We start from the raw sequence: 24,554 nt of genomic DNA, 5'->3' as shown, positions 1-24,554 counted from the left end.
GATCTCCCCATTCTCTCATATCTGCTCCTTGCCCATTACAGTTAAGAACCCCTTCAACCAAGCCAGCGTCTCATCCTTGAAGCTCTCTTTTCCTCAAGTCCCCACTACAATCCATCAGCCAATCTGGTCACTTCCACCTCCAATTAGTTCCCTGAATCAGCCTCTTCTCATCAGCGCCACTGCCTCCACCCAGCTCAAGGTCTTACGTGGGCCACCTGATGTCCCAGAAAGCATGGGCACGGCTTACAGATATCACTTAAGTCTTTTCACTCCTTTAACCGCTTTTTAATTCTCTTTATCATCACCTCCTAGGAACATTTTTATCTCCACTCTAACATTTTTATCTACCCGAGTTTTAAAAGTTTTCTAAACAAACAATGGGCCTTTCATCCATTGTTTCAGGGGGCATATGCTGAAATATGACACGATGTCAGGGATTTGTTTCACAATAATAGGGAGGAACAGTGGGTAGGGGCTGGGGAAAGAAAAAAAAACAGGATCAGGAGTTGCTCGTTCTGTGTGGGGGGATGCTCGCCAGGAGCTCACTTTACCATCCTGACTTTTGTTTATGTTCAAAATTCTCCATAATGAAAACCCGAGATTACCAACTCCTACGTAACTGACTTTACGGACAAGAACTCTTTTATCGGGTGCTTGAGGTCAGACCTAGTTACTGCGGTCTGCCAGCAGTGACAATTTAGTGAGGGCTTACTGCTATTAACAACTGTTAAGTGAGGCGCTGATAGGTAATAATGCTTGCGCTCCAGCGGGGCAGGCACCGAGTGCTTCTTCGGAGGCGCTCCCGACCGCAGCCCAGGCACCCAGATCCCCGCCTGCTCCAGGCCGGCGCCCTGGGCACCTCGGCGGAAGCCGGGAGCGAGCGCAGCTCGGGCAGCCAGAACTCCACCCTCCCCGAGGCCTTGCACGTGCAGCCCGGGGACTCCGCTGCGCGTCCCTCCCTGCCCCCACCGCGGGCACGTGACCTGCCGCCCTGGGGCCCGGGAGGACTGCGGCCGCGGAACGTCGTAGAGGATCAGGGAAGGTTCAGGGTCGACCTCCAGACTCAGTCCTTGGGTTGGGTGGCAGGGTGGGGGCACTAGGGTGGAGAGATCTCGAGTTTAGGCCATAACAAAGATCAGAAAGAGAACAGCCCGAGAGAGAGGTGGCCCACCTTGGCCCCGGAGCTTGGGAGGGCGGGTCCCTGCTGAGGTTCGTGGGATCTGGACCCACTCGCCCCCCGGGACGCGAGCGCGGCGGGGACCCGGGACGCGAGCGCGGCGGGGACCCGGGCGCGCGAGGCTGCGCCGAGAGAGGGCGCCGGCCCAGGTGCGGCCTCTGGGTGTGGCCGAAGCCAGCCCAGGCGGCCCGGATTGTCGTCCTCTGCGGAAGCGGCCCAGGCGCGGGAGCCGCGGGCGTCGCCAGCTCCGGAGCCCCGCGCCTCCGCCGCCCCGCGCGCCCTTCCTTTGTGTCTCCCAAGCAGGGGTGAACGCCAACCACTTGGATTTGATTTTTCCGTGCGAGTTCCCTTTTTTCCAAGTTCGGGGCCCCTCCTTCCCCCAGCGGCGCGCGCCCCCGGGGTGTCCGCCCCCTCCCCCTCCGGCCCAGCCCTGGGCGGGGCAGACGCCCTTGGAGTCGGGAGAAAAGACTATCTGATTTCAAAACCGACGCGACCCGAGCTGGGCTGCGGAAATGGCGCCCATGTCCCGGCTCCGGCCAGGTCGTGATCAGGAGACAGGTGTGGCCCTGGGACCCGTTTGGAGAGCAGAGGAGACATAAGTGGGTGCTGGGGGCGGGGGAGCTTGTGGCCCTGCGGCCCTCGCCGAGCCCCCGCCGCAGCATTTCGGAGCTGGGCGCGGCAAAGGAGGGCCGGGACGCAGGCAGAGGGGGTGTTGAGCGGGGCCTGCGGCAGGGAAACCGGGAGAAGCAGGAGGCCGGGCGGGGCGGGGCAGGACGGTTGAGTCCTTCATTGCTTCCATCACAGACTGAGGAGCCTTTCCCCACCGCAATCCCTTTATACTGGGTAGGGGTTCGAAGGCACAGGGACAGAGTATACAGGACACTGCTTGAGGCAGCGCGTCCACCCACCATCTGTGCGACCTCATCAAGTCAACTCTCTGAGCCTCAGTTTCCCGGTATAATGGAAACGGCAATTTTAAATGACACGTGAGTGCCTGGCACTCATTGAGCTCAGCAAATGAAGAGCCCCGTCTCTGGGCCCCCTTGCCCCTGAGGGAAATGCACACACAAACCTAGAAAATGTGCTGTAATGCACAATGTGGGACAGACCCAGTCACTCTCCTTTCATTCTTCCATCGAATATTCTGAGGCTTCGGCGCCAGCCCTTTGCCGGCGGATGCTGCCGAGATGAAGGCAGCATGCTCGGCCTGGTGAAGCCAATAAAAGAGCAGGCTCCCCTCCTGGGGCCAGGTGTCACCACAGAAGCAGGCCCTGGAAGATGCCAGGAGCCAGCCAGCCCAGGGCCCTGTCCTACCCCAGGCCCTTCCGCGGGCGAGAGCCCAGGATCTCCAGGTCCTGCCCTGCACTTGGAGATTTGCTCCCTAACAGGTTTTTGGTTTTGTTTTTTTGAATAGAGGCGGGGTTTTGCCGTGTTGCCCAGGCTGGTCTCAAACTCCTGGGCTCAAGCAATCCTCCCGCCTCAGCCTCCCCGAATTCTGGAATTACAGGCGTGAGCCACATGCCCAGTCTGTTGTTTTTCTTTTCTTTTCTTTTCTTTTCTTTCTTTCTTTCTTTTTTTAGAGACGGTCTCTCTCACCTCACTTTTTTTTTTTTTTTTTTTTTTGAGACAGTGTCTTACTCTGTTCACCCAGGCTGGAGTGCAGTGGCGTGGTTTTGGCTCACTGCAACCTCTGCCACCCAGGTTCAAGCAATTCTCCTACCTCAGCCTCCCGAGTAGCTGGGATTACAGGCACCTGCCACAGCGCCCTGCTAATTTTTGTATTTTTAGTAGAGACGGGGTTTCACCATATTGGTCAGGCTGATCTTGAACTCCTGACCTCGTGATCCACCTGCTTCGGCCTCCCAAAGTGCTGGGATTACAGGTGTGAGCCACCACGCCTGGCTCACCTCACATGTTTTTAAAAGATCCAGTGGCCTGATGGCTCTTGGTGCTCTTCCCAGATGATGGTAAAATGCTCAGTGTGGACCAAGAGAAGCCTGACCCTGACAAATATCCTTTTTTCTTTACACATCTGAATTTTGATGAGCTCTGAAGGGAACTCGATTTCTCCGCAGCCGTCCTGAGTTCTGTGCTGCTTAGTGTCTGATGCCTTCATCTTCCTTTAGTTTCAACACTGTGTATAACTTAGTCCTCTCCAGGACCTGTCCCCCAGCTCTGGGGAGGGACCAAAGCTGTACAGTAGGTGAATAGTGAGTAACTGGATGAAGTGTTCTTTTGTCTCTCTGAATGCTCCCCAGAGCCATAAGGAATTAATGATCTTAGCTACCGGGCTGGGAGCAGTGGCTCACACCTGTAATCCCAGCACCTTGGCAAGCCAAGATGGGAGGATCGCTTGAGGCCAGGAGTTCGAGACCAGCCTGGGCAACAGTGAGGCCCTGTCTCTACAACAAACAAGCAAACAAACAAACAAGAACAACAACAAAAAAAAACTCAGCTACCACTTCATGAGTATCTATGCTGCGCCAGGGACTACTTCAGGTACTAAATTCATGCATCATATATACAGATGGGACTGCGGTAGGGGATGGCAGAGACAGGTCACTCAGGAAGTTAAGCCAAGGCCAGGTTGGAAGTTAAGCCAGGCCCTGCCGCTGGGTGAACTACACAGGCAACGAGCATTCCACCCTGCCCTGCTGGGTATGCACAGTCTCAGTGTGGTATTCCTAGTGCTGCCCGAGCAGGTGCCAGAGGCAGCTTGGGGTGGGGTTATCATTCTGGAAGCTAGAAGGACCAGCAGCTCAGGCAGGGTCCAGTTCCTATTGATTCTACCCTGAAATGTCCCTCAATTCCCTCGAGGTCTCACCATTTGTCCCTAGATCACCACACAGAGTCCTTCCTTGCCAACTGGCAGTGCTCCTTTTTTTTTTTTTTTTTTTTTTTGAGACGGAGTCTTGCTCTGTCACCCAGGCTGGGGTGCAGTGGCGTGATCTCAGCTCACTGCAACTTCTGCCTCCCAGGTTCAAGCCATTCTCCCGCCTCAGCCTCCCAAGTAGCTGGGACTACAGCTAATTTAATATTTTTTGTATTTTTAGTAGAGACGGAGTTTCACTATGTTGGCCAGGATGGTCTCGATCTCTTGACCTCATGATCCGCCTGCCTCGGCCTCCCAAAGTGCTGGGGTTACAGGTGTCAGCCACTGCACCCGGCCTCCCCGCTTTTTTTTTTTTTTTTTTTGAGATAGGATCTCACTCTGTCTCCTAGGCTGGAGTGCAGTGGCACGATCTGGGCTCACTGCAACCTCTGACCCCTGGGCTCAAGCGATCCTCCTACCTCAGCCTTCTGAGTAGCTGGAATTACAGGAGTACGCCACCATGCCTGGCTAATTTTTGTATTTTAGTAGAGACAGGGTTTCACCATGTTGGCCAGGCTTGTCTTGAACTCCTGGCCTCAAGTGATCCGCCTGCCTTGGCCTCCCAAAGTGCTGGGCTTACAGGTATGAACTACTGTGCCCGGCCTCAGTGCTCCCATTTTAATCCATCCCTACCTGGAATCTTACTAAACATTTTAATTCCATCATTTCTTTTTCTTAGATATGAGGCCTCACTCCATCACCCAGGCTGGATTGCAGAGACACGATCATAGCTCACTACAGCCTCTAACTCTTGGGTTCAAGCGATCCTCTCACCTCAGCCTCCATAGTTCTTAGCTGGGACTACAAGTGTGCACCATCACACCTGGCTAATAATTCCATCCTTAACCCTCTGCGAGGGATGCCATTTGCCTTCTGAATAAACCCAGACTCCTTCCGGAGGCTTACAAGGTCCTGGGCCACATTTTTAGCCTTTCCTCCATCCACTCCACCACAGACTTTAAGATGCAGTAAAAATGGTTCTCACTTCCTTGCCTTACCACAGCTGTGCCATCCACCTGTCGTGCCCACTACCCATCTGCCTCTTCAGGCAGGACTGTGTGGATTGGATGTTGCCAGATCACAGTGGCCTGTTCACTCTCCTGGTTCCTCCTCAAGGACTGAGCTCCTTGATTGCATATCAGTCTTATTGTACTTGGACTCCCTCATGTCTACCGCGGCATATGTGGAGTGAGTGAGTGAGTGAATGAATGAATGAATGAAGGGGTTAAGATTTGGACCAGCTTGTCCCTGAGGGGTCCAGTGAGTTTCGAAGATGTACCTCAAGCAAATAATCATAATCAGGTTGCATGCCCACCCAATGCCAGCAGAGGAGACCAGAGACCAGCGGGCAGGTGGAAGCTGTGCCCCCAGGAGTCTAAGAAGTCTCTGGCCTGGCCGGAGGGTACTTCCAAAGCCTGTGTGAGAAGTTCCATCTTCCCGTCCCTCATCTCAGGCCAACTCTTTTGACAATCCCAGGAAACAGATATGAGGCCTTTTGTTTTGCTTAGAGACAGGGTCTCTCTCGCCTCATTTTTTTTTTTTTTTTTGAGACGGAGTTTCGCTCTATTGCCCAGGCTGGAGTGCAGTGGTGCAGTCTTGGCTCACTGCAAGCTCCACCTTCCAGGTTCACGCCATTCTCCTCCCTCAGCCTCCCGAGTAGCTGGGACTACAGGCGCCTGCCACCACGCCCAGCTAATTTTTTGTATTTTTAGTAGAGACGGGGTTTCACCGTGTTAGCCAGGATGGTCTCTATCTCCTGACCTCGTGATCCGCCCGCCTCAGCCTCCCAAAGTGCTGGGATTACAGGCATGAGCCACCGCGCCCGGCCTTTATTTATTATTATTATTTTTAATTTTTTTATTTTTGAGACAGAATTTTGCTCTTATGGCGCAGGCTGGAGTGCCGTGGCACGATCTTGGCTCACTGCAACCTCTGCCTCCTGGGTTCAAGCGATTCTCCTGCCTCAGCTTCCCAAGTAGCTGGGATTACAGGTGCCCACCACCACGCCTGGCTAATTTTTTGTATTTTTAGTTGAGATGGGATTTCACCATGTTGGTCAGGCTGGTCTCGAACTCCTGACCTCAGATGATCTGTCTGCTTCGGCCTCCCAAAGTGCTTGGATTATAGGCATGAGCCACCGCGCCTGGCTGAAATATTTATTAAAAGCCTATTATACTAACAGCAGTCCTAGATTATAACGCATAGAATAAAATATCCACAAATCCATACTGATATGAATAAATAATTGAATAAATAAATAAATAGTTGGGGAGAGAGGAAGGGACAGCTCTTTCTTATGGAAAAAAAATCTAATTAACAAATGCAGAAGGAGGCTGGGCACGGTGGCTCACACCTGTAATCCTGAGATAGGAGGATCACTCGAACGAACAATCAAGTGGCTAAGATTGCACCACTGCACTCCAGCCTGGGTAACAGAGTGAGACTTTATCTGTAAATAAATAATAAATCGATCAATAGATCAATAAATGGGAATGAGAGAAATAGAAACTCAACATTAGGCTGGGCGCGGTGGCTCACGCCTGTAATCCCAACACTTTGGGAGGCTGAGGTAGGAGGATTACTTGAGGTCAGGAATTCAAGAACAATCTAGCCAACATGGGGAAACCCTATCTCTACTAAAAATAGAAAAATTAGTGGAGCGTGGTGGTGTCCACCTGTAATCCCAGCTTGGGAGGCTGAGGCATGAGAATTGCTTAAACCTGGGAGGTGGAGGTTGTAGTGAGCCAAGATCTCGCCACTGCACTCTAGCCTGGGCGACAGAGTGATACTCCGTCTCAAAAAAAAAGAGAAAGTCAACACTGGAACACCAATTGTAATTGTTACAGACAAGATCCTCCAATGGGTGCTAAAATTTGTGGGTAAAAGTTTAAGGAGAAATAGAATATTGGCATAATCTCAAAATATCTCCCCTCCAATGTTTATTAATCGCAAATGCAAAGATAATTGTACAGATAATAACTGGACAATGGAGAAATCTTGCAGATACCATCTTAAATGATTAGCCAAATGATTTGCACATCACCAAGAATAAAACATGCCAACACTGTTCACCCCTGATGCACTGAGAAGAGAGAGTCACTCTTCCTGTTTGTCTTCCCCAAAAGGTATAACCTCAATCTAGTTATAAAGAAACAGGCAACACTGTAATCTCAGCACTCTGGGGGCCAGGGTGGGTGGATCACCTGAGGTCAGGACTTCGAGACCAGCCTGGCCAACATGGCGAAACACCATCTCTATTCAAAATACAAAATTAGCCACGCGTGGTGCCACGCACCTGTAATTCCAGCTTCCTGGGAGGCTGAGGCAGGAGAATCACTTGAACATGGGAGGCAGATGTTGCAGTGAGCTGAGATCACGCCATTGCACTGCAGCCTGGGCAACAAGAGCAAAACTCCACCATCTGAAAAAAAGAAGGAAGGGGAGGGGAGGGGAACAGGCAACAAATGAACAAAGTGAAGGACATTCTGTGAAACACCTGACCAGGCCGGATGCAGTGGCTCATGCCTGTCTTCCAGCGCTTTGGGAGGCCTAGATGGGTGGATGGCTTGAACCCAGGTGTTTGAGACCAGCCTGGGAAACATAGTGAAACCCCGTCTCTACAAAATATTAAAAAGTAATTAGTGTGCACCTGTGGTCCCAGCTAATCGAGAGGCTGAGGTAGGAGCATTGCATGAGCCCAGGAGGTTGAGGCTGCAGTAAAAGGGTTTGTGCCACTGCACTCCAGCCTGGGCGACAGAGCAAGACCCTGTCTCAAAACAAAACAAAACAACAACAACAAAAAAACAGGCCAGGCGAGGTGGCTCACGCCTGTAATCCCAGCACTTTGGGAGGCTGAGTTGGGTGAATCACCTGAGCTCAGGAGTTCAAGACCAGCCTGGGCAACATGGTGAAACCCAATCTCTACTAAAATTAAAAAAAAAAAAATTAGCTGGGCGTGGTGGCATGTGCCTGTAATCCCAGCTACTCAGGAGGCTGAGGCAGGAGAATCGCTTGAACCCGGGGGGTGGAGGTTGCAGTGAGCCGAGATCGCGCCACTGCACTCCAGCCTGGGTGACAGAGTGAGACTCTGTCTCAAAAACAAAACAAAACAAAACAAAACAAACAAACCCCCAAATACCTGACCAGTATTCTTCAAAAGTGTTGAGGTCACGGATAAGGAAAGACTGAGGAATTGTCATAAGGAAGGTAAGGAGACATGATGATTTACCTGGATTGGATCCTAGGACAGAAAAACAAACACACCCAAAAATGGGACATTAGTGGAAAAATTGGTAAAATTGGAATCAAGTCTGTAGTTCAGCTAATAGTATTGTGCCAATGTGAATGTATTGGTTTGATAACTGCACTACGGTTATGTAAGATGTTAACCTTAGAGGAAGCTGGGTAAGAGGATATACGGGAACTCTGTGCTATTTTTGCAATGTTTCTGTAAGTCTAAAATTATTTCAAAATAAAAAGTGAAAAAAAATTAAAGCCGATTATACCTCTAGCACCCAGCTTGTGATCTCTAAATACCATTTCCTTCTCAAGGGAACCAAGACTCCTTAGAGAAACACTGATTCCAGGTATGGGGCAGAACACAGGAAGAGTCTGGAACATCTAGAAAAATCAGCGAGCAAAGAAGCTGTCAAAGACTCACAGGGGGGTGGGCACAGTGGCTCACACCTGTAATCCCAGCACTTTGGGAGGCCGAGGTGGGCAGATCACGAGGTCAGGAGATCGAGACCATCCTGGCTAACATGGTGAAACCCCGTCTCTACTAAAAATACAAAAAACTAGCCGAGTGTGGTGGTGGACAGCTGTAGTCCTAGCTACTCAGGAGGCTGAGGCAGCAGAATTGCTTGAACCTGGAAGGCAGAGGTTGCAGTGAGCTGAGATCACGCCACTGCACTCCAGCCTGGGCGACAGAGCGAGACTCCGGCTCAAAGAAAAGATAAATTAAAAAATGTAGCCAGGCGTAGTGGTGCAAGCCTGTAGTCCCAGCTACCCTGGAAGCTGAGGTAGAAGGAGGATCAATTGGGCCTGGGAGGTGAAGGCTACAGTGAGCTGTGATCACACCACTGCACTCTAGCCTGGGTGACAGAGTGAGACCCTATCTAAAAAAATAAAAAAAGAGAGAGAATGGTCACATTAGGTTATCGTCATCTTGCATCCCTTCATGAACTAAGGGATCTGAGCATTGAACAGTAGTGGCTGCTGATGTTACACCAGAAAAAGACAACCAGACATTATTTGCCTCTTAATGAAATCACACACTTTCCATGAATTATTCATGTCAAAAAACTCTAATCTGAATTGCTTGAACCCAGGAGGCGGAGGTTGTTGCAGTAAGCAGAGAATGCACCACTGAACTCCAGCCCAGGCGACAGAGCGAGACTCTGAGTCAAAAAAAAAACAAAAAACAAAAAAAAACTCCAATCTGGGCTGAGCAGGGTGGCAGGTGCCTGAATCCCATCTACTTGGGAGGCTGAGGTGGAAGGATCTCTTGAGCCCAGGAGGTGAAGGCTGCAGTGAGCTATGATCGCACCACTGCACTCCAGCCTGGGCCACAGAGTGAGACCCAGTCTCTAAAGCAACAGCAGTAACAACAACAACAGACCCTCTAATCTAAATTTGATCAGGCCCTATAAGAAACTATGAATTTACGGAAATACAAAGCACAGAAATCTTGTTAAATTGTACCACAGGGATGCAATCAGGAAAATCCAAATTGGAGGATATGATAGAACAAATGATGTGTTTACATTGAAAATTGAAAGAGCTGGAAGGAGAAACTAGAGATAAGAGACCTAATTGACACATCAGCTGATTGCACAGTGCGGTCCTTATTTATTTATTTATTTTAGAGACAGGGTCTCACTCTGTCTCCGAGGCTGGAGTGTAGTGGTGCATGTGTCTCTTTCTTCCTTAAACATTTCAGTGTGCAGTGTGTATCTCTAAAACTCAGGCCTAAAAAAAATACATAACTACAGTACCATTATAACAACTAAAAAGATATACAATAATTCTTTGATGTTAAATGGTCTAGTCAACATTCACACTTCCAATGACGTTAGTCTTGTAAATGACATTAGATATTTCTGTTTTACAGTGTTTTGTTTTGTTTTTTTTTTTTGAGATGGAGTTTTGCAATTCTTGCCCAGGCTGGAGTGCGATGGCTCGATCTTGGCTCATTGCAACCTCTGCCTCCAGGGTTCAAGCGATTCTTCTGCCTCAGCCTCCCAAATAGCTGGGGTTACAGGCATGCACCACCATGCCTGGCTAACTTTTGTATTTTTAGTAGAGACAGGGTTTCACCATGTTGGCCAGGCTGGTCTCGAATTCCTGACCTCAAGTGATCTGTCTGCCTCGGCCTCTCAAAGTGTTGGGATTACAGGTATGAGCCACTGCACCCGGCTATGTTTATTTGTTTGTTTGTTTGTTTTGACAGGGTCTTGCTCTGTTGCCCAGGCTGAAGTACAGTGGTATGATCATGGCTCCCTGCAGCCTCAACCTCCTGGGCTCAAACAATCTTCCTGCCTCAGCCTCCCGAGTAGCTGGGACTACAGGCATATGCCACCACGCCTGGTTGGTCCTTATTTTTATCCTGATTAAACAAAACAAAACAAAAACAGGCTGGGCGTGGTCACTCACACCTGTAATCCTAGCACTTTGGGAGGCTGAGATGAGAGGATTGCTTGAGCCCAGGAATTCAAGACCACCCTGGGCAACATGGCAAGACCCTGTCTCTACATTAGCCAGGCATGGTGGAACACACCTGTTAGTCTCAGCTACTCAGGTGGCTGAGGCAGAAGGATCACTTGAGCCCAGGAGTTGGAGGCTGCAGTGAGCCATGATCATACCACTGTACTTCAGCCTGGGCAACAGAGCAAGACTGTCAAAAAAAAAAAAAACTAAACTAAAAAACCACTGCAAAACAGAAACATCTAATATCATTTACGAGACCACTGGAAATTTGAACGCTGACTAGACCATTTGATATCAAGGAATAATTGTATATCTTTTTAGTTGTTACAATGGTACTGTAGTTAGGTATGTTTTTTAGGCCTGAGTTTTAGAGATACACACTGCACACTGAAATGTTTACAGAAGAAAGGATATGATGTGTGGGCTTTACTTCCATGTAATATTTCCAAAGGAAAAGGATGGAGTGTGGATGGCGCATGATCAGCCATGGGTTGATGGGTGTTGGGACTAGCTGCCAAGATTCATCATCTGATTCTATTTTTTGGTGCATGTTCAAATTTTACCTAATAAAAAGTCTTTTTTTTTTTTTGAGACGGAGTCTTGCTCTGTCGCCCAGGCTGGAGTGCAGTGGCCCAATCTCAGTTCACTGCAAGTTCTGCCTCCCGGGTTCATGCCACTCTCCTGCCTCAGCCTCCCGAGTAGCTGGGACTACAGGCGCCCACCACCATGCCCGGCTAATTTTTTGTATTTTTACTAGAGATGGGGTTTCACCATGTTAGCCAGGATGGTCTTGATCTCCTGACATCGTGATCTGCCCGCCTTGGCCTCCCAAAGTGCTGGGATTACAGGCGTGAGCCACTGTGCCCGGCCTTAAAAAGTCTTTTAAAAACAACTGCAATCTACAAGTTACAGATAACAGTCATCAACATTTTGTAGTCTACTAGTGTCTGTCTTTTAAAAATATATGTGTATGTGCCTATGGTTTTTTTTTTTTTTTTTTGAGACAGAGCCTCATTCTGTTGCCCAGGCTGGAGTGCAGTGGCGCAATCTAGGCTTACCACAACCTCCACCTCCCAGGTTCAAGTGATTCTCCTGCCTCAGCCTCCCGAGTAGCTGGGACCACAGGCGCACCACCATGCCTGGCTAATTTTTGTATTTTTAGTAGAGATGGGGTTTCACTATGTTGGCCAGGCTGGTCTTGAACTCCTGACCTCATGATCCACCCATCTTGGCCTCCCAAAGTGCTGGGATTACAAGCGTGAGCCACCACACCCAGCCTGTATTTTTTAAAATTTAGATTAGATAACATATATCTTTTTAGTAACCCATTTCTATATTACCCTATCAATAAATATTCTACCCTGTCTCTATAAAAATGTTTTAAAAATTAGCCAGGCATGGTGGTGCCTGCCTGTAGTCTCAGCTACTCAGGAGGCCAAGGTGGGAGGATCGCTTTTGCCTGGAGGTTGAGGCTGCAGTCAGCACGGATTGTGCTACTGTACTCCAGACTGGGTGACAGAGCGAGACCTTGTCTCAAAAATAAATAAATATATATATATGTATATTCTACCTCTGGATAATTTTTTAAGGCCTTTTATGCCCCAGGTGCTACGAACATGGTGATAAGCCTGATATCTTGCCTCCAGACAGCCTGTGGTCTAAGGGAGTGAGCAAATCTCACCTCTTGTGACTCAGTTTGCTGCTCTCTATGATGGGTGTGCCCTTTCCTTTTTTTCTTTTTCCAGGGGTGAAGGGAGCGTGCCCTTTCTAAAACCTCCCAGCTGTACAGTTCCAATGACAGAAACTTCACTCTGCTGTCCACACCACTCTTCCAACGAGACCTAGCCTGGATTCTAGGCAGGGAATAACATCAGGGCTCAATCAGAGTAGCCTGTATGCCTCTGAAGGACAGTGTCCTGCAAAAGGTAGGCCCTTGAATTGTCTAATGAGCTCCACTTCAGACCCCTGGGGCTTGATTGGATTGTCATTACGACGTTGTCATTCACTTCTTTCTCTGGACCCCTGCAGCCCCTCCTGGCCCAGAGCTGTACTGTGTTTAACCATAGCCTCTCCAGCTTCTCCTGCTGACCCTGAGCTCCTCAGGACGCCAGCACCTGCCAGAGGGTCTGGCACACAATGAGTGTGAACTAAATGAATATATGGAAGGAAAGCAACCCAGGTGTGTGGCCAAGAGTGTGTGTTTAGTCAGACTCCAAACCCAATTACCAACTCCTTAGTGACTTTTTTTTTTTTTTTTTGAGACAGCATTTCACTCTCTTGCCCAGGTTGGAGTGCAGTGGCATGATCATGGCTCACTGCATCCTCAACCTCCCAGGCTCAAGCAATCCTCTTGCCTCAGCCTCCATAGTAGCTGGGACTACAGGTGGGCACCACCACGCCTGGCTGAGTTTTAAATTTTTTGTAGAGATGGGGTCTCTTTATATTACCCAGAATGGTCACAAATTCGTGGATTCAAGCCATCCTCACACCTTACCCTCCCAAAGTGCTGGGATTACAGGCATGAGCCACCACACCTGGTCTTCTTTAGTGAATTTATTTATTATTATTATTTTGGAGACAGAATCTCCCTCTGTCGCCCAGACTGGAGTGCAGTGATGCAATCTCAGCTCACTGCAACCTCCGCCTCCCAGGTTCAAATGATTCTCTTGCCTCAGCCTCCTGAGTAGCTGAGATTATAGGCATGCACCACCATGCCCAGCGCGTTTTTGTATTTTTAGTAGGGACGGGGTTCCACCATGTTGACCAGGCTGGTCTTGAACTCCTGACCGCAAGTGATCCACCTCCATCGGCTTCCCAAAGTGCTGGGATTACAGGCATGAGCCACTGCGCCTGGCCTCTTAATGAATTTTTAAGAAACGAAGCTCCATGGCCGTTGAAGATCAGTTGGCCTGTTAGTTTCCCCTTTTCCTTGGGAGGCACGGGAGGAAAGGGTTAAAGGAGGTGAACTGACAGCAGGGCAGTGAGGAGGAGGGACAGAGTTTGGGGTTGAGGGGTGGGGAGAAAAGGGAGCTGGAGGAGCAAGGGTGGGCCCCTTCCTACCCTACCGCTGGGCTCTGCTGAGCCCCAGGTCAGCCTCTGGGCTGGTGTCTTCACCATGTGGCAATGGCAATTGCTCCAGACCCAGCAGCTCCCCATTGCCCACACTTCCTCCTGTTCTTCCCGCCCCTCAGCCTTTGCGAGGTCAGCTTGGCCCTGAGCCTGTGCCCACACCCATGGCCTCCCTCCTTCAGGCCTGTTTACCTGGTGAGGTGCAGGATGCTGCAGGGTGTGCACCTGTCAGCCTCATTCAGCTGAGGAGCAGGCAGGGGTTAGAGCATGGGAAGCTGCTTTTTCTGCTGTAAATGAGGAACATTGGTTCATATGGACTCCAGGGATGAATTGCTGGGGAAAGGGAGCTCCCTTTGTTCAGTTTACAAAACCCCCCGTGGGAGCCAAATGTGATGGCTCATGCATGTAACCCTAGCACTTTGGGAGGCTGAGGTGGAAGATGGCTTGAGCCCAGGAGGGTGAGGTCAGCCTGAGCAACATAGGCAGGATTGCTTGAGCCTGGGGGATAGAGGCTCAAAAAAAAAAAACAAAACAAAACAAAACAAAAAAAACCCAACAAAACAAAACTTTAGCCAGGCGTGGAGGTGCATGCCTATAGTCTCAGCCACTTGGGAGGCTGAGGCAAGAGAAACACTTGAGCCCAGGAGTTTGAGGCTGCAGTGAGCTGTGATGGTACCACTATACTCCAGCCTGGGTAACAGAGCAAGACCCTGTCTCTTAAAAAATAGAAAACAAAAATGAAGCCCACAGGGACACTTATTGCCGAGGCCGTGGGACCAGAGCTCCTCTGGGGCAAGGTCCGTGACCCATGGATGTATGGGTCCCCAGTGTGCAGGACAGGGCCTGGCATTTTGGGTGGCGGAGGGATGGAGGAGGCTTGGGAAATATTTACTAAATGAACAAATGAATGAATGAGTGAGCCATGTTAAATGCAGCTACAGTGAACACTGAGCGAAGTAGAAAAGACCAAGAGTTCCAAAGGCAACTAAAAACCTGGGCTCAAATCCTTCCCTGCTATGGAGCTAGCTCTGCGGATTTGGGCAAATCACTTAAAACACCATCTGCCTTAGGTTCCCTAACTGTAAAATGGAAGCAAAAAAATTCCACCTTGCTTATGAGGTTTACATGGAATGCTTGTAGAGCATGTGGGTAATGGGCTTAATAAATGGTCACCAGTATTTATTTTTTATTTTTTAATTAAAAAATATTTTGTGATACTTTATTTATGTATTTATTATTTATTTATTTTTTGAGACAGTGTCTCGCTCTGTCGCCCAGGCTGGAATGCAGTGGCATGATGTCGGCTCACTGCAAGCTCCGCCTCACGGGTTGACACCATTCTCCTGCCTCAGCCTCCCCAGCAGCTGGAACTATAGGCGCCCGCCACCACGCACGCTCGGCTAATTTTTTTTTTGTTTTTAGTAGAGATGGGTTTTCACCGTGTTAGCCAGGATGGTCTCAATCTCCTGACCTCGTGATCTGCCTGCCTCGGCCTCCCAAAGTGCTGGGATTATAGGCATGAGCCACCGCACCCGGCCAACATCATTATTAGTAGTATTGTTTACTAATTCAACAAATATGTATCAAGTGCCTACTACATGCAGGGTCCTTTCTAGGCACTGGACAAAACATGCCAAGACCCTTCCGTCATGGGGTTTCTGTTCAGGCCAGGGAGAGGGACAATAAACACAAGGAAAGAGTAAATGAAGTATCATTGGAAGGTGAAAGATGTTATGGAAGAAGAAAATAGAGTGGGGGAGGGGATGCAGAGGAAGAAGGATGGATTGGGTTGTCATTTTAAATAGGGTGGCCCTATTAGAAGGCCGCATTAGAAAGTGGCACTGGGGTCAGGCATGGTGGCTCATGCCTGCAATCCCAGTACTTTGGGAGACCAAGGCGGGTGGATCACTTGAGGTCAGGAGTTCGAGACCAGCCTGGCTAACATGGTGAAACCCCATCACTACTAAAAATACAAAAATTAGCTGGGTGTGGTGGTGCGCGCCTGTAGTCCCAGCTACTCAGGAGGCTGAGGCAAGAGAATCGCTTGAACCCAGGAGGTTGCAGTGAGTGGAAATTGCACCAAGCACTCCAGCCTGGTGACAGAATGAGACTCTATCTCAAAAAATTAATAATAGGCTGGGCACGGTGGCTCACGTGGCATCCCAGCACTTTGGGAGGCGAAGGCAGGCAGATCACCTGAGATTGGGAGTTTGAGACCATTCTGACCAACATGGAGAAACCCCGTCTCTACTAAAAATACAAAATTAGCCGAGTGTGGTGGCGCACGCCTGTAATCCCAGCTACTCAGGAGGCTGAGGCAGGAGAATTGCTTGAACCTGGGAGGCGGAGGTTGTGGTGAGCCAAGATCATGCCACTGCACTCCAGCCTGGGTGACAAGAGCGAAACTCCATCTCAAAAATAAAAATAAAAATAAATAAAAAAATGAAAAGAAAGACTGGCAGGAAGGCAGACAGATGTGCCATATCTCAGGAAAGGGTATTTGCACAGAAGGAGCAGGCCAGTGTGAATTTCTTTAGGTAGGGTGGATGGAGTGGAGTGAGCTAGGGAAAGTGACAGGGATGAAGTCAGAGGTAAAGTGGCCAGATCACGTAGGGCATCACCAGCCAAGTAAAGAGAAGCTACGGCAGGGCTTTGAGCATAGAAACAACACAATCTAACTTATATTTTGGGTTATTAGTCTTTTCTTCTTTTATTATTTTCAGAGACAGGGTATTGCTCTGTCACCCAGGCTGGGTTAGCCTTTAAAATGTAACTCAGGGGCTGGGCATGGTGGCTTATGCCTGTAATCCCAACACTTTGGGAGGCTGAGGTGGGAGGATTGCTTGAGGCCAGGAGTTCAAGACCAGCCTGGGCAATACAGCGAGACCCTCATCTCTACAAAAAATTTTTTGAAAATTAGCTGGGCATGGTAATGTGCACTTGTAGTCCCAACTATTGGGGAATTTGAAGTAGATGGATCACCTGAGTCCAGGAGTTTAATGCTGCAGTGAGCTACGATTGTGCCACTGTACTCTAGCCTGGGTGACAGAGTGAGACCCTGTGTCAAAATAATAATAATAATAATAATAATATTTTTTTTGAGATGGAATCTTGCTCTGTCACCCAGGCTGGAGTGCAGTGGTGCAATCTTGGCTCACTGAAACCTCTGCCTCCCAGGCCCAAGCAATTCTTGTGCCTCAGCCTCCCAAGTAGCTGGGATTACAGGAGCATGCCACCATGCCTGGTTAATTTTTTATATTTTTTGGAGAGAAGGGTTTCGCTATGTTGGCCAGGCTGGTCTTGAACTCCTGGCCTCAAGTGATCCACCTGCTTTGGCCACCCAAAGAGCTGGGATTACAGGCATGAGCCACCACTCCCAGCTTTAGATTATTAAAATAAAGGCTAACCCCAGCTGCCTGGATGAGCATAGACTGTAAAGAACAAGGCGAGAGAGGGGCAGAGAGAATCCAGTACTAGGTGCCAAGGGGGTAGCAGTGGTGGTGACAAATGGTTGGATTCTGGATATATATATACACACACAAGTATATATATATATATATATATTTGTTGTTGTTGTTGTTGTTGTTGTTTTTGTTTGAGACAAGGTCTCAGTCTGTAACCCAGGCTAGAGTGCAGTGGTGCAATCATAGCTCACTGCAGCCTGGAACTCCTGGGCTCAAGTAAGCCTCCTGCCTCCTAAGGTTCCTGCTCAAGCGAGGCTCCTGAGGCTCCTGCCTCAGCTTCTGGATTCTGGATATATATACAGCTTTATTTCCTGAGGGGTTGGATGTGTAGTATGAGAGAGAGCCAAGGACGGCTGGAGGGTTTTGAGTCTGAAAAATGTAAGGAATGAGTTGCCACCAACTGAAATGGGCTAGGCTGGACATGAAACAGGTTTGGGAGTGGGGTAATCAGGGGCTCAATTTTTTTCTGTTTTTGTTGTTGTTGTTGTTGTTACTGTTGTTTGTTTTATTGAGACAGAGTCTCTCTCTGTCACTGCCCAGGCTGGAGTGCAGCGGTGCGATCTCGGCTCACTGCACTCTCTGCCTCCCAAATTCAAGTGATTCTCTTGCCTCAGCCTCCCGAGTATCTGGGATTACAGGTGTGTGCTACCAGGTCCAGTTAATTTTTTTATTTTTTGGTAGAGACGGGATTTCACTGTGTTGGCCAGGCTGGTCTTGAACTCCTGGCCTCAAGTGATCCATCTGTTTTTGCCTCCCAAAGTGCTGGGATTACAAGTGTGAGCCACTGTGCCTGGCCTGGAGCTCAATTTTGGATGTATTAAGATACAGATGCTGGCCAGGTGTGGTGGCTCACATCTGTAATCCCAGCACTTTGGGTGGCTGAGGTGGGTGGATCATGAGGTTAGGAGTTTGAGACCAGCCTGGCCAAGATGGTGAAACCCCATCTCTACTAAAAATATAAACATTAGCCAGGCGTGGTTGTGGGCGCCTGTAATCCCAGCTACTCGGGAGGCTGAGGCAGGAGAATTGCTTAAACCCAGGAGGTGGAGGTTGCAGTGAGCCGAGATCGTGCCACTGCACTCTAGCCTGGGCAACAGAGCAAGACTCCATCTTAAAAAAAAAGAGATATAGATCCCAGTTAAACATGCACGTGAATATATCTAACGGGCAGTTGGATATTCAGGATCAGGCCATGGAGTTGTTAGCACTGCTACGACTATTTTTTCTCCACTGTCATACTTGATCCTCACACCAGCCCAAGAGTAAGGCAGGGCAGGGATGATTCTCCCAGCTTGAGGGAATTAAAATTCTATGGAGAGTATATAACCAAAATAATTGAAAACAGATATTCAAATACTTGTAGGCTGGACGTGGTGGCTCATGCCTGTAATCCCAGCACTTTGGGAGGCCGAGGCAGATGGATCACCTGAGGTCAGGAGTTGGAGACCAGCCTGGCCAACATGGTGAAATCCCCCTCTCTACTAAAAATGCAAAAAAATTAGCTGGGCATGGTGCCGGGCGCCTGTAATCCCAGCTACTCGGGAGGCGGAGGCAGGAAAATCGCTTGAACCCAGGAGGCGGAGGTTGTAGTGAGCCAAGATCGTGCCACTGCACTCCAGCCTGGTCGACAGAACGAGACTGTGTCTCAAAAAAAAAAAACAAAAACCAAAAAACCAAACAAATACTTGTACAGGAATGTTTATAGCAGCACTATTCGTGACAGCCAAAGGTGGAAACCACCCAAATGTCCATCACCTGGTGAAGGGCTATATAAAATGTGACGTGTACCCATGCAATGGACTATTATTCAGACATAAAGAGGAACGAAGGCCTGCTCCATAACAAAGGGTTGATGCACCTCAAAAGCATTATGCTGGCCAGGCACTGTGGTACATGCCTATAATCCCAGCACTTTGGGAGGCTGAGGCAGGAGGATTGCTTGAGCTTAGGTGTTTGAGACCAGCCTGGGAAACACGGTGAAAAAATACAAAAAAATACAAAGATTAGCCAGGGATGGTGGCACACACCTTTAGCCTCAGCTACTTGGGAGGCTGAGGTGGAAGGATCACTTGAGCCCAGGAGGTTGAGGCTACAGTGAGCTGAAATTGTACCACTACACTCCAGCCTGGGCAACAGAATGAGACCCTGTCTCACAAAAAACAAAATACCATTATGCTAAGTGAATGATGCATCACAAAAGGTCACATATTTTGTGATCCCATTCACATGAAGTGTCCAGAATAGGGAAATCCATAGAGGCAGAAAGCAGATTTGTGGTTGCCTGGGGGTAGCGACGGGGGAATGAAGAGTGAGTGCTTAATGAGTATGGGGTATACTGTGAATATACTGATTCTGAACTGTACACTTTTATTTATTTATTTATTTATTTATTTTAATAGTGATGGAGGGCGGGGCACAGTGGCTCATGCCTGTAATCCCAGCACTTTAGGAGGCCGGGGCGGGTGGATCACCTGAGGTCAGGAGTTTGAGACCAGCCTAGCCAACATGATGAAACCCTTACTTTACTAAAAATACAAAAATTAGCTGGGTGTTGTAGCGGGCTCCTGTAGTCCTATAGTCCTAGCTACTTGGGAGGCTGAGGTAGGAGAATCACTTGAACCTGGGAGGTGGAGGCTGCACTGAACTGAGATTGCGCCATTGCACTCCAGCCTGGGCAACAGAGCGAGACTCCATCTCACACACACACACAAAAAAACCAATAGTGATGGGGTCTCACCCCGAGCTCAAGCAATCCTCCCAGCTCAGCCTCCCAAAGTGCTGGTATTACAGGTTTGAGCTACCATACCTGGCCACTGTACACTTAAAAATGATTAACTTTATGTTATGTGAATTTCACCTCAATTATAAAAAGAAAGAAAGAAAAACAGAAAGCTCCATGGAGAACTTAACACCAGGCCCCTGGGACCCAGCACTATGTCGTGACTCCCACTGCCGTTCTCTACGAGGCCGTGGGTCTGCGGACTGTGACCAGTTTTTTTTTTTTTTTGCTACAGGTTCTCCACCTGGTACAAGAAGAGTGGCCCAGAGAAAGGTCAGTTTAAGGCAACTGGATTTCCCAAGTCCCAAAGCAGGAAATCTGGTCTGACAAGCACGGGATTCTCGTCTGAAATTAGCCCAGCCCTGGAAAACCTGTGGCTGGGGGTTGCTGTCATCAGAAAGAACCTGTACTTCCGGGTTTGTTTTGGTTGGGAAGGAAGGAGCTGGAGCAGCCAACCTGGCTTCTCAGAGCTTCCATATTTAACCCATCAGGGCCCAAGGCTCCCAGGTGTAGAAGCGACTTTAGAGATACCTATGAGGAAACAGAAGCTCCAAGAAGGTAAAGACCTTCTCCCAGGCCACAGAGCCAGTAAATGGCTGAGCCAGGGTTAGGAGGAAGGAAACTAACATTTATATAGCACGTGCCCTATATCCAGAGCCTCACCCGGCAAAGGAGGTGTTAGTAACCCCATTCTGCTCATGAGATTCAGAGAAGCTTAGTGAGTGGCCGATATCACCGAGCTACTAAGAGGCAGAGACACTATTAAAATATAGGCCTACAGCTGGGCGTGGTGGCTCACACCTGTAATTCCAGCACTTTGGGAGGCTGAGGCGGGTGGATCACGAGGTCAGGCATTCGAGACCAGCCTGGCCAACATGGTGAAAATCTGTCACTACTAAATATACAAAAATCAGCCTGGCGTGGTGGCGTGTGCCTGTAATCCCAGCTACTCAGGAGGCTGAGGCAGGAGAATAGCTTGAACCCTGGGGGCGGAGGTTGCAGTGAGCCGAGATTGCGCCACTGCATTCTAGCCTGGGTGACAAAGCGAGACTCCATCTCAAAAAACAAACAAACAAAACAAAACAAAACCTGACTCTTCAACAATCTACAGTTCTTCCTGAGCCCTTATCTGCCATGCTCATCTATGTATCCCCAGTGCCTGATACTGAGGAGTGTTCAAAACTCATTTAATATCGGGAGATTCGCCGGATGCGGTGGCTCACGCCTGTGATCCCAGCACTTTGGGAGGCCGAGGCGGGTGGATCATGAGGTCAGGAGTTCAAGACCAGCCTGGCCAAGATGGTGAAACCCCGTCTCTACTAAAAATACAAAAATTACAGTGTGCCTGTAATCCCAGCTACTCGGGAGGCTGAGGCAGGAGAATCGCTTGAACCTAGGGGGCGGAGGTTGCAGTGAGCCGAGATCACACCACTGCACTCCAGCCTGGGTGACAGAGTGAGACTCAATCTCAAAAAAAAAAAGTATCGGGAGATTGAGGTGGGAGGATGGCTTGAGCCCAGGAGGTTGAGGCTGCAGTGAGCCTTGATTACACCACTGCACTCTAGCCTGGGCTACAAAGCCAAGCCCTATCTCAGAAGAGAAAAAAAAAAAAAAAGAGGCATTTAATGAATGAATGAGTCACACCTTGCTCTTCCCACTCTGCCGCACCTCCATCCAGATTCACTCTGTTCAAAGTTGATAGATGTTCTGGGGCTTTCACATAGTTGTCATGGTAACTGAACTTTTAGAACTTTTAGAAATAACAGCTGCAGGCAATCCAGGACAAAAACAGTGGACCTGTTTCTTGCTAAACAGGTTACGGCTCTTCTGTCCAAGCTGACAAGGGTTAACACAAAGCAGCAAAGGCTAGAAGAGATTTCCTAACACAGCTTTACGGTTATTGGCCATTGTTATTGACCAAGGACCCCTTTGTTTGCCCCAATACCACCACCTTCACCACAGATCCATGTTTTAGAAAACTTGTCTATTGAGAATACCTGCCTTTAAGTGCTAACTAAGCTGTAACTCCACTCTTTACACATCAACAATTTTCAAGCTACTGTCAGAGCTTCATATCAGCAGGAGATCACCACCATTACCCCACTGAGCTAATAGCATTTTAGCTCAAAGCAGGAAATCTTGGAGCATTTTATTTTGCTAGTTAGTGCAAGCAAGCCTGTAGAATTTGGACTTCTTGAAATATTGAAAATACCTACTTAAGACCATTTCTAACAAAATTAGAAATGAAATGAGAAAATAACCATAGCTACAAAGAACCCTAAAAGGACTGTGATTATTACACAAATAAATGAGAAAGCCTGGCCAGGCGCAGTGGCTCACACCCGTAATTCCAGCACTTTGGGAGGCCAAGGCAGGCAGATCGCTTGAGCTCAGGAGTTAGAGACCAGACTGGGCAACATGGCGAAAGCCCGCCTCTACAAAAAAATACAAAATATTAGTCGGGTGTGGTGGCGCATGCCACCTACCCAGCTATCCAGGAAGCTGAGGTGGGAGGATTGCTTGAGCCCAGGAGGTCGAGGCTGCAGTGAGCTGTGATTGTGCCACTGGACTCCAGCCTGGGGGACAGAGAGAAAACCTATCTCAAAAAAAAAAAAAAAAAAAAAAGAAGATTAATTTGAAATAAAATAGAAGACCTACATTTTGACCCAGCAATCCCGTTCTAGGAATTTATCTTACAAATATATTTGTATATTAATTCAACAGTTTTTTTTTTAGTCTTTGTTCTGCTAAATGCTATGCTTATATTTGCTTCTTTTTAAAAATTTTCTTTCTGTCTCTCTCTCTCTCTCTTTTTTTTTAATAGAGATGGAGTCTCGCTATGTTGCCTAGGCTAGTCTTGAACTCCTGGGCTTGGCCTCCCAAAGTCCTGGGATTACAGGCATGAGCCACCAAACCTGGCCCTTCAGCAATTATTATTTTAGTATCAGTTACCTTTCTGGTGCCAGGAATACAAATCAGTGAACAAATTGGACAAAACCAAAACAAAACAGCAACAAAACCCCTTGCAATCTGGTGGTAGGAAACAGACAATAAACAGAATCAAAGAGTAAATTATATATACTCTGTCTGAAGGTGATGATTGCTATATGAAAAAAATTGAACAGGATAGGGAGATTGAGAAGGCTGGGTGAGCCTCTTGGAGAAAGAAGGCAGTGAGGGAGTGAGCCATGTGAATATGGGTGGTGGGGAGGAAAGGGCAAAGTCCCTGTGGTAGGATCGAACCTGGTGTGTACACACAAAAGGAGTCATGCGCAAGATTTCATTACAGTGATGGTGGTAACAGCAAAGGATTCAAAGTCTAAGTATTCATCTGTAAGGGACCAATTAAACAGGGTATGGTACATCTACCAATGGAATACTATGCAGCTATACAAAAGAATAAGGAAAATCTATGAAGTGTGAAAGGAAGATCTCTGGAATATATTGTTTAGTGAAAAAAAGCAAGGAGCAGAATAGATTATATGGTATGCTAACTTTGAGTAAAAAAAAAGGAGGGAAATAAATATTATAAAGATGCCAATTATTTCTCAATTAATTTATAAATTAATTGTGAGACCCCCCAAGAAACAGAAAAGCTGGTTTTAAGGACGAAGAGAATTCATAGCTGGGTGTGGTGGCTCACACCTGTAATTTCTGCACTTTAGGGAGGCTGAGGCAGATGGATCGCTTGAGCCCAGAAGTTCAAGACTAGCCTGGGCAACATGGCGAGATGCCATCTCTACAAAAAAAAAAAAATACAAAAATCAGCCAGGCATGGTGGTGCGTGCCTGTAGTCCCAGCTACTTGGGAGGCTGAGGTGGGAGGATTGCTTGAGCCTGGGAGGTAGAGGCTGCAGTGAGTCATGATCACGCCACCGCACTCCAGCCTAGGCAACAGAACGAGACCCTGTCTTGAAAAACAAAAACAAACAAAAACAAAAGAACTAAGGAAATTCTTAAAGAGAAAGGAACAAGCCCAACCAGATATTAAAATATATTATAAAACCATTATAATTAGGCCTGGTGCAGTGGCTCACGCCTGTAATCCCAGCACTTTGGGAGGCCAAGGTGGGCGGATCACCTGAGGTCGGGAGTTCAAGACCAGCCTGACCAACATGGAGAAATCCTGTCTCTACTAAAAATACAAAAAAGTAGCCGTGCGTGGAGGCACATGCCTGTAATTCCAGCTACTCGGGAGGCTGAGGTAGGAGAATCACTGGAACCCAAGGAGGCAGAGGTTGTGGTGAACTGAGATCACGCCATTGCACTCCAGCCTGGGCAACAAGAGTGAAACTCCATCTCAAAAAAACAAAACAAACAAACAAAAAAACACAACTATTATATTAAAATACTTTTTGGGGGAACACAAATAGACAACATTAATAGAATACAAAGTCCTGAAACACACCCAAATACACAAAGGAAAGAATGGCTTATGCAATAAATCATTCTGGAATATTGAGTAGCCATCTGGAAACAATGCCTT

General features: G+C 48.3%; 1 long non-coding RNA gene across 1 annotated transcript; it reads left to right on the top strand.

Moving 5' to 3' along the window:
- Positions 1 to 959: 959 nt before the first annotated feature.
- LOC129138457 (uncharacterized) lies at positions 960 to 23,777 on the top strand. The gene is made up of 4 exons (XR_008541708.1): positions 960 to 1,735; positions 3,436 to 3,676; positions 12,503 to 12,682; positions 20,305 to 23,777. It is a non-coding gene; the product is annotated as an uncharacterized LOC129138457 (long non-coding RNA).
- Positions 23,778 to 24,554: the final 777 nt, after the last annotated feature.

The sequence above is a fragment of the Pan troglodytes genome, chromosome 23, assembly GCF_028858775.2.
Source record: "Pan troglodytes isolate AG18354 chromosome 23, NHGRI_mPanTro3-v2.0_pri, whole genome shotgun sequence".
Taxonomy (NCBI): Eukaryota; Metazoa; Chordata; class Mammalia; order Primates; family Hominidae; genus Pan; species Pan troglodytes.
This window is presented reverse-complemented; position numbering and strand designations above follow the sequence as displayed.